This window comes from Gopherus flavomarginatus, unplaced genomic scaffold (assembly GCF_025201925.1).
Source record: "Gopherus flavomarginatus isolate rGopFla2 unplaced genomic scaffold, rGopFla2.mat.asm mat_scaffold_1481_arrow_ctg1, whole genome shotgun sequence".
Taxonomy (NCBI): Eukaryota; Metazoa; Chordata; order Testudines; family Testudinidae; genus Gopherus; species Gopherus flavomarginatus.
Window position 1 is genome coordinate 35,106 of NW_026114706.1, and position 9,554 is coordinate 44,659.

The following is a 9,554-nucleotide window of genomic DNA, read 5'->3' on the forward strand; positions in this document are numbered from 1 at the left end:
CCTGTGGGATTAGGGCGCTGCCTTCTCTCCCTAGCTCTGCGAGACCACTGGGGAGCAGTATTTCCTGCGGTATTAGGGCGCTGCCTTCTCTCCCTAGCTCTGCGAGACCACTGGGGAGCTGCCCTTCCTGCGGGATTAGGGCGCTGCTTTCTCTCCCCAGCTCTGCGAGACCACTGGGGAGTGGCCTTTCCTCCGGGATTAGGGCGCTGCCTCCTTTACCCAGCTCTGCGAAACCATTGGGGAGCGGCCCTTCCTGCGGGATTAGGGCGCTTCCTCCTCTCCCCAGCTCTGCGAAACCACTGGGGAGCGGCCCAACCTGCGGGATTAGGGCGCTGCCATCTCTCTCCAGCTATGCGACATCACTGGGGAGCAGCCCTTCCTGCGGGATTAGGGCACTGCCTTCTCTCCCTAGCTCTGCGTGACCACTGGGCAGCGGCTCTTCCTCTGGCGGCGGGGCGCTGGCTTCCCTCTCCAGCTCTGCATGGGGCCTGGGGAGCAGCCCTTCCTGCGGGATTAGGGCGCTGCCTTTTGTCCCTAGCTCTGCGAGACCACTGGGGAGCAGCTCTTCCTGCTGGATTAGGGCGCTGCCTTCTTTCCCAAGCTCTGCGAGACCACTGGGGAGAGGCCGTTCCTGCGGGATTAGGTCGCAGTCGTCTCTCCCTATCTCTGCGACACGATTGGGGAGCAGCCCTTCCTGTGGGATTAGGGCGCTGCCTTCTCTCCCTAGCTCTGCGAGACCACTGGGGAGCAGTCCTTCCTGCGGTATTAGGGCGCTGCTTTCTCTCCCTAACTCTGTGAAACCACTGGGGAGTGCCCCTTCCTGCGGGGACCGGGTACTGGCTTCCCTCCCCAGCTCTGCCAGGGGCCTAGGGATCAGCCCTTCCTGCGGGATTAGGGCGCTGCCTTCTCTCCCTAGGACTGCGAGACCACTGGGGAGCGGCCCTTCCAGCGGGATTAGGGCGCTGCTTTCTCTCCCCAGCTCTGCGAGACCACTGGGGAGCGGCAATTCCTCCGGGATTAGGGCGCTGCCTCCTTTCCCCAGCTCTGCGAGAGCGCTGGGGAGCGGCCCTTCCTGCTGGATTACGGCACTGCCTCCTCTCCCCAGCTCTGCGAGACCACTGGGCAGCGGCTCTTCCTGTGGCGGCGGGGCGCTGGCTTCCCTCTCCAGCTCTGCCTGGGGCCTGGGGAGAAGCCCTTCCTGCGGGATTAGGGCGCTGCCTCCTCCCTCTAGCTCTGCGAGACCACTGGGGTGCGGCACTTCCTGCGGGATTATGGTGCTGCCTTCTCTCCCTAGCTCTGCGAGACCACTGAGGAGAGGCCCTTCCTGCGGGATTAGGGTGCTACCTCCTCTCCCTAGCTCTGCGACACTACTGGGGAGCGGCCCTTCCTGCGGGATTAGGGCGCTGCTTTCTCTCCCTAGCTCTGCAAGACCACTGGGGAGCAGCCCTTCCTCCGGGATTAGGGCGCTGGCTTCTCTCCCAAGTTCTGCGAGACCACTGGGAAGTGGCCGTTCCTGCGGGATTAGGGCGCTGCTTTCTCTTCCCAGCTCTGCGAGACAACTGGGGAGCGGCCTTTCCTCCGGGATTAGGGCGCTGCCTCCTCTCTCCAGCTCTGCGAGACCACTGGGAAGAGGTCCTTTCTGCGGGATTAGGGCGCTGCTTAATCTCCCTAGCTCTGCGAAATCACTGGGAAGAGGTCCTTCCTGCGGGATTAGGGCGCTGCCTTGTCTCTCCAGCTCTGCGAGACCACTGGGGAGCGGCCCTTCCTGCGGGATTAGGGCGCTGCCTTCTCTCCCTAGCTCTGCGAGACCACTGGGGAGCGGCCCTTCCTGCCGGATTAGGGCGCTGCCTTGTCTCTCCAGCTCTGCGAGACCACTGGGGAGCGGCCCTTCCTGCGGGATTAGGGCACTGCTTCCTCTCCCTAGCTCTGAGAGACCACTGTGGAGCGGCCTCTCCTGCGGGATTAGGGTGCTGCCTCGTCTCCCTATCTCTGTCAGACCATTGGGGAGCGAACCTTCCACCGGGGGCGGGTCGCTGGTATCCCTCCCCACCTCTGCCAGGGGCCTGGGGAGCAGCCCTTCCTGCAGGATTAGGGCGCTGCCTTCTCTCCCTAGCTCTGAGAGACCACTGGAGAGCACCCCTTCCTGCGGGATTAGGGCGCTGCCTTCTCTCTCTAGCTCTGCAAGACCACTGGGGAGCGGCCGTTCTTGCGAGGACGAGGCACTGGCTTCTCTCCCTAGCTCTGCGAGACCACTGGGGAGCGGCCCTTCCTGCGGGATTAGGGCGCTCTCTTCTCTCCCTAGCTCTGCGAGACCACAGGGCAGGGGCACTTCCTTCCGGGGCGGGGCGCTGGTTTCCCTCCCTAGCTCTGCGATACCACTGGGGAGCAGCCTTTCCTGAGGGATTAGGCCGCTGCCTCATCTCCCCAGCTTTGCGAGAGCACTGGGGAGCTGTCTTTCCTGCTGGATTAGGGCGCTGTCTCCTCTCCCCAGCTCTGCGAGACCACTGTGGAGATTAACCTTCCTGCGGGATTAGGGCGCTGCCTCCTCTCTCTAGCTCTGCGAGACCACTCAGGAGCGGCCCTTCCTGAGGGATTAGGGCGCTGCCTTCACTCCCTAGCTCTGTGAGACCACTGGGGAGCGGCCCTTCCTGTGGGATTAGGGCGATGCCACCTCTCCCTAGCTCTGTGAGACCACTGGGGAGCGGCCCTTCCTGTGGGATTAGGGCGATGCCACCTCTCCCTAGCTCTGCGAGACCACTGGGAAGCGGCCCTTCCTGCGGGATTAGGGCACTGCCTCCTCTCTCTAGCTCTGTGAGACCACTGGGGAGCAGCCCTTCCTTCGGGATTAGGGTGCTTCCTCCTGTCCATAGCTGTGCGACACCACTGGGGAGCGGCACTTCCTGCGGGATTAGGGCGCTGCGTCCTCTCCCTAGCTCTGCGAGACCACTGGGGAGCAGCCCTTCCTTCGGGACTAGGGTGCTGCCTTATGTCCCTAGCTCTGCGGGAGCACTGGGGAGCGGCACATCCTGCGGGATAAGGGCACTGCCTCCTCTCCCTAGGTCAGCGATACTACTGGGGAGCGTCCCTTCCTTCGGGATTAGGGCACTGCGTGCTCTACCTAGCTCTGTGAGAACACTAGGGAGCGGCCCTTGCTGCGGGATTAGGGCGCTGCCTCCTCTCCCTAGCTCTACGAGACCACGGGGGTCCGGCCGTTCCTGCGGGATTAGGGCGCTGCCTTCTCTCCCTAGCTCTGCGAGACCACTGGGGAGAGGCCCTTCCTGTGGGATTAGGGCGCTGTCTTCTCTCTCTTGCTCTGCGAGACCACGAGGACCGGCCCTTCCTGTGGGATTAGGACGCTGCCTTCTCTGCCTAGCTCTGCGAGACCACAGGGGAGCGGCCCTTCCTGCTGGATTAGGGCGCTGCCTGCTCTCCCTAGCTCTGCGAGACCACTGGGGAGCGGCCCTTTCTGCGGGATTAGGGTGCTGCTTTCTCTCCCTAGCTCTGCGAGACCACTGGGGACCGGCCCTTCCTGCAGGATTAGGGCGCAGCCTGCCCTCCCTAGTTCTGCGAGACCACTGGGGATCGGCCCTTGCTGCGGGATTAGGGCGCTGCCTCCTCTCCCTAGCTCTGCCTGACCACTGGGGAGCGGCCCTTCCTGCGGGATTAGGGAGCTGCCTTCTCTCCGTAGCTCTGCGAGACAACTGGGGAGCGGGCCTTCCTGCGTTATTAGGGCGCTGCCTCCTCTCCCTAGCTCTGCCAGACCACTGGGGAGCGGCCCTTCCTGCGGGATTAGGGCCCTGCCTTCTCTCACTATCTCTGCGAGACCACTCGGGAGCGGCCCTTCCTGCGGTATTAGGGCGCTGCCTTTTCTCCCTAACTCTGCGAGACCACTGGGGAGCGGCCTTTTTGCGGGATTAGGGTGCTGCCTTCTCTCCCGAGCTCTACGAGACCACTGGGGATGGGCCGTTCCTGCGGGATAAGGGGGCTGGCTTCCCTCCCAAGAGAAATTGAAATTGTATCTTTGCATAATATCACAAGTGTGCAAGTCCATCCCCTCAGAGCAGCCCCACACCCTGAGGCCAGGGGAGAATCCCAACTGGTTTGTGCATTTGTAACCCTGGGGCCTGAAGCTGATGAGAGAAAGGGAAATGATCCATCTTGGAGCCTTCCGATATCACCTGCGGGGAGCACAAGGATTTGACTGAGTGACATCCTGGCTAATTTTCACCTTGTTCTGTGCCAGCAGGCTCCGCTGGAGAGCTCGGGAGTGACTTGACCATGGCAGCACCCTATTTACATATTAAAAGCTGGCATTTTGGGGTCAATGGGGTAAAATGTGAGTACTTTTGGGGTTGGGACCCACATGAGAAGGGATGTGGACAAACTGGAGAGAGTCCAGAAGAGGGCAATAAAAATGATTAGGAGACTGAGACACATGACTTACGAGAACCTAGAGGCCATATCCTGTATGTTAAGCTAAGGCACAGTTAGCATATCTATATTGTGACCTTTTACTCAGAGAGGAAAATCGACCTTTCTCATGTTACTTAAATAGATAAGTACCCATGCCTGTCCAAGACCTTTACTTAGACCAATCGACAATGGAGAATGGCATAGAGTTTTATTCAGTGTTGTACCCACAGATTTAACAGGTACACTACAAGGTAACTTATGTGCATATGTACATGTCATCAACAAGCACAAACATACTAGTCTATGAAGTAAATGTACCCTAATGTTTTGTGGGTGAGGAATGAAATTTGGGCATAGGAGTAAGGATTTCCGGCCCTTGTGCCCTATAAAAGAGGTAAGTCACCTCGCTAGAGCACTTTGCTCTATCATTGTGACTTACGCCCTCCGCTCTCTCTCTATGTACTAGCAGTAGGCTGTACTTGATCTGAAACTTTAAGTTTCAAGGGAACTAGGCTAAGTTCGGTTTCCCTACGTTTTTAGTCTTTGTTTATTAGGTTTTGATTTTAAGTTTAACATATTCAAGTAAACCCTAAGTAACACTAGCTTTCCCTAAGGACTGCATCTTTCACTTAAGAATTGACTAACCTGAACTGCAAGACTGGTCCTGTGTCTCTTACCACCAGGTTATCAAGGAAGGCTGTGAGTATATTAACCAAAACTTTGTTGTATATAATGCCATATGTATCTTTTGAATAGCAGTAATGCAAATGTAACTTTGTAACTCAATTAAATTAAATAACATGTAAGCTAATCAATTAAATTTTCATCAAATTATCCAAATTAATATTATTAGTACACCCTATATCAGGCTACATGGGACAGAGAGTTGGAATGCAGAGGGATGAAGGCACTGGCTCTGGGGGTGCAGACTGTGGGGTGGGGTTAGAAGGAGACATTCAGGGTGCAGTAGAGAGCTCAGGGTTAGGATAGAGAATTGGGCTGTGAATGCTCTGGAATGAGGCCAGGAAAGAGAAAATTGAGATGCAAGAGAGAAGTCAAGCTAGAGCAAAAAGCAGAGAAGAAGTGTGCAATTTGAGCTGCAGAGGGAAGAAAAAAGCCTCTGCCTGTCCCCTTTCACCAAAGCATTTAAGAACCAGATGAAAGACATCTTTTCCCCACTGCAACAACAATTCCAGTTGACCTGGACTGAGGAAGGAAATCTTCTCCTTTGCAGCACTAGCAGACCTGGACTGAGTCACAACCACATCACACTCTGGTGTTCCTGGACTGGGACATGGGAGGGGCTCCTCTCTTCTCCATTTGGGACATGGTGGGATGAGAGAAGTGACAGAGCTTTACGGGAAATAATAATTTGCCTGATTCATGTGCCAGTCCAAGTCCTTGTTAACCCAAACAAGCCGTTTATCCTGCATGCTGATGCCAGTTTGGAGGGTCTGGGAGCAGTCCCGTACCAGGAAGTGGAAGGAAATCTAAATCCGTAGGCATTGCCAGCTGAGGACTGTCTGATAGCGAAACTCGCTATCCCACCACCAGCAGCAGTTCTTGGTCTTGAAATGGGCCATCACTGAGAAAATTCGAGACTACTTGTGTGGTGCTCAGTTTCAGGTGTGGACAGAGAACAATCCACTGACTTATGTGTTAACAAGGGCTAAGCTGGATGCTACAAGGCAGAGATGGGTGGCTACTTTTGCTAGCCATAACTTCGCATTCAATACCAATGTGTTGATAAAACAGGGAGTGTGATTTATCAGGACCACCAATTCTTGGCTAGGGGGAGGATGTAAGCAAGGTGGGAATGAACTTTACCCTGACATCTGTTGGTGATCTGTTGTAAAGGCCTTTTGTTGCTGATATGCATGCTCACACCCACCCCGCATTGCATGATGGGGGTGCATGTCCAAAGGGTTATTTCAGCTGCTGTGGGATCCCTGGTCTCTTTCTTATTAGGGCAGGGGCAATAAAGTACAGTTATTCTGGTGATATGAATCAAAGACAGTAGAACGGAACTTAGCAGTTCATGATTTCGGGACTCACCCGAACCTACATAACTCTCGTTAGGCAAGGGACATGGGTTCCAAAGGATAGTGAAATAAGAGAGATTGAAAAGGACTATTTGTATTCAGCAGCATGCTTTTCTTGTGAAATGTTTAAATGCACATTTTATGTCCTTTGTATCTCTCTAGTTTAAAAATAGAGTTTTTTATCATTCTAATTCATATTTGGATCAATACCACAGATAAAAAGTGATTAATGACTAAATGCAATTTTTAGACATGCATAAGCTGCTCGGTTTTGATCTCATTTCCACACTGAAAGTTTTAAACAACTCCGTGGTTGGGGGAAATGCTTCTTTCCCCTCAGACAACAAGAAAATTTTGCAGATTGGACTGTGGGAAGTCAGCTGTGGGACACGAAATACCTCTGCAATCTGATTCTTAGTCACAGGTCAGCGGGTGGGTTTATGTAAATTCTGGACTCTGGGGCCAGAGCTAGGGGAGGGACCCCACAACTTTTGTGGCACATGCATCACCTCTGCAATCAACCTTTGCTACGTCACTCCATAACATCACACACAGAGCAGCCTTTCACCTTTCAGAACCAAAACATATCCTGAAAGTATCAGAGGGGTAGCCGTGTTAGTCTGGATCTGTAAAAGCAGCAAAGAATCCTTTGGCACCTTATAGACTAACAGACGTTTTGGAGCATGAGCTTTCATGGGTGAATACCCACTTCGTCAGATGCATGTAGTGGAAATTTCCAGGGGCAGGAATATATATGCAGGCAAGCTAGAGATAATGAGGTTAGTTCAATCAAGGAGGATGAAGCCCTGCTCTAGCAGTTGAGGTGTGAAAACCAAGGGAGGAGAAACTGGTTCTGTAGTTGGCAAGCCATTCACAGTCTTTGTTTAATCCTGAGCTGATGGTTTCAAATTTGCAGATGAACTGAAGCTCAGCAGTTTCTCTTTGAAGTCTGGTCCTGAAGTTTTTTTGCTGCAGGATGGCCACCTTAAGGTCTGCTATAGTGTGGCCAGGGAGGTTGAAGTGTCCTCCTACAGGTTTTTGTATATTGCCATTCCTAATATCTGATTTGTCTCCATTTATCTTTTTCCGTAGCGACTGTCCAGTTTGGCCGATGTACATAGCAGAGGGGCATTGCTGCCATATGATGGCGTATATTACATTGGTGGACGTGCAGGTGAACGAAGCGGTGATGGTGTGGCTGATCTGGTTAGGTCCTGTGATGGTATCGCTGGTGTAGATATGTGGGCAGAGTTGGCATCGAGGTTTGTTGCATGGATTGGTTCTTGAGCTAGAGTTACTATGGTGCGGTGTGCAGTTACTGGTGAGAATATGTTTCAGGTTGGCAGGTTGCCTGTGGGCGAGGACCGGCCTGCCACGCAAGTCCCTGATGATGCGTTGGATAGGTTTTAGCTGGGGACTGTATGTAATGGCTAGTGGAGACCTGTTGGTTTCTTTCTTGGGTTTGTCTTGCAGTAGGAGGCTTCTGGGTACACGTCTGGCTCTGTTGATCTGTTTCCTTATTTCCTCGTGCAGGTATTGTAATTTTGAGAATGCTTGGTGGAGATTTTGTAGGTGTTGGTCTCTGTCTGAGGGGTTAGAGCAGATGCGGTTGTACCTCAGTGCTTGGCTGTAGACAATGGATCGTGTGATGTGTCCGGGATGGAAGCTGGAGGCATGAAGGTAGGCATAGCGGTCGGTAGGTTTTCGGTATAGGGTGGTAGTAATGTGACCATCACTTATCTGCACCGTGGTGTCTAGGAAGTGGACCTCCTGTGTAGATTGGTCCAGGCCGAGGCTGATGGTGGGGTGGAAGCTGTTGAAATCGTGGTGGAATTTATCCAGAGACTCCTTCCCATGGGTCCAGATGGTGAAGATGTCATCAATGTAGCGTAGGTAGAGAAGGGGGCGTGAGTGGACGAGAGCTGAGGAAGCGTTGTTCCAGGTCGGCCATAAAAATATTGGCATATTGTGGGGCCATGCGGGTGCCCATAGCGGTGCCACTGATCTGGAGATATATATTGTCACCAAATTCGAAATAGTTGTGTGTGAGGATAAAGGCACAGAGCTCAGCAGCCAATTGTGCTGCGCCATCATCAGGGATTCTGTTCCTGACAGCTTGTATTACATCTGTGTGTGGGATGTTCGTGTAGAGAGCCTCTACATCCATGGTGGCTAGGAGGGTGTTTTCTGGAAGGTCACCAATGCATTGTAGTTTCCTCAGGAAATCAGTGGTGTCACAGAGATAGCTGGGAGTGCTGGTGGCATTGGGTCTGAGTAGAGAGTCCACATATCCAGACAGTCCTTCAGTGAGAGTGCCAATGCCCGAGATGATGGGGCATCCAGGATTTCCGGGTTTGTGGATCTTGGGTAGTAGATAGAATAACCCTGGTCGGGGCTCTAAGGGTATGTTGATTTGTTCCGGTGTTAGTGTAGGGAGTGTCCTGGGTAGATGTTGCAGTTTCTTAGTGTATTCCTGAGTGGGATCTGAGGGAAGTGGCCTGTTGAATTTGGTGTTGGAGAGTTGTCTGGCAGCCTCCTTTTGGTAGTCAGACCTGTTCATGATGACAACAGCACCTCCTTTATCAGCCTCTTTGATGTCTGGGTGGTTTCTGAGGCTGTGGATGGCATTGCGTTCTGCACGACTTACGTTATGAGGCAAGCAATGTTGTTTTTCCACAATTTCTGCCTGTGCACGTCAGCGGAAGCACTCAATGTATAGGTCCAGACTATCATTTCGACCCTCAGGAGGAGTCCATGTGGAGTTCTTCTTCTTGTGCTGTTGGTGGGAGGGTATCTGTGTATCAGTGCGCTGTTCAGTGTTGTCCTGAAAGTATTCTTTGAATCAGAGACGGCGAAAGTAGGCTTCCAGATTGCTGCAGAACTGTGTCATGTTGGTAGAGATGGCAGGGCAGAAAGAGAGTCTCCGAGATAGGACAGGCTTTTCTTCTGGGCTGAGTGTGTAGTTGGATAGATTGACGACATTGCTGGGTGGGTTGCGGGTACCACGGTTGTGGCCCCATGAGGCAGGTAGGAGTTTAGACAGCTTAAAGTCGAGATGAGAGTGGGATACACAGAGGGCCCTGCCCCAATGGCTGATGT